Raw genomic sequence first — 1011 nt, 5'->3', positions numbered from 1 at the left:
AACCCTAAACACGTATTCATTTGCACACGCGGGTTAGGGATAGGGTTAGGGTTAGGGTTAGGGATAGGGATAGGGATAGGGTTAGGGATAGGGTTAGGGTTAGGGACAGGGTTAGGGTTAGGGTTAGGATCGACCACTCAAGACTAGCTAGTGCGGACGCGCGACTGCGCGTTCGGGGCCGCGCTGCTTTAGTAGTACCGAATATTCACCTAGGACTGTGTTTTTTTTTTTGCTAAGATAGTAGAGTGTTGATGGAGTGTTGATAGTAGAGTGTTGATAGTAGAGTGTTTGGTTGCTATTTCTAGTATGTTGGACAGCCACATAAGTGGCCAGGTAAAAACGCTGTGTTGTGACGTTCATGCAGTAGCAGAAGTACGAATTGTAAGGAAGCTCAGTGGGGCAGGGTTTTAAGTCGGTTTTTCAGCAAGTAGCAAGATTAAGCAGGAATAAAAAGGAAGAGAGGAAAAAAAAGTAAGACGCAGCAGCGAGAGGGAGAGAGGAAAGAGACAGAGAGAGAGAGAAAGAGAGAAACTATAAGAGTGGGGTAGGAGGAAACAGAGGTTTGGTGAGAGACATAGGATGGGAGTCGTGGGAGATGACGGGGAAGAGGAAAGGAGAAAGAAGGGGGTGTGAAATAGGGTAAAGGAAGAGAAAATAGAGAGAGGTAAAAGGTTGAAGGGGAGGTGATAAAGTAATTGAGGTAATTTGATAGATAGAAAGAGAGATGGATAGGGATTGCGATAGATAAATAGATACATCGATAGAGATAGATAGACAGATAGACAGAAAGGGAGGGTAGGAAGAGGGGAAAAAGATTTGAGAGAGAAAGCGAGAGAGAAGAAAGAGAGGCAAAAAGAGACAGGGAGAAAGTGAATGAGTCTCGTTAAAAAGTCCCCGGGAGTAGCAGTGAGAGAGAGAGAGAGAAAGAGTATCACCCGGCGAATAGCAGAGAGAGAAAAACAGATTAGAAAAGGATGAGAAATAAAGCGAAAGAGGAAGGGGAGAAGAAGA

The sequence above is a fragment of the Octopus bimaculoides genome, chromosome 27 (genome assembly GCF_001194135.2).
Source record: "Octopus bimaculoides isolate UCB-OBI-ISO-001 chromosome 27, ASM119413v2, whole genome shotgun sequence".
Lineage (NCBI taxonomy): Eukaryota > Metazoa > Mollusca > Cephalopoda > Octopoda > Octopodidae > Octopus > Octopus bimaculoides.
The sequence above is the reverse complement of the archived record's forward strand: the minus strand, read 5'-3'. Positions refer to the sequence as shown.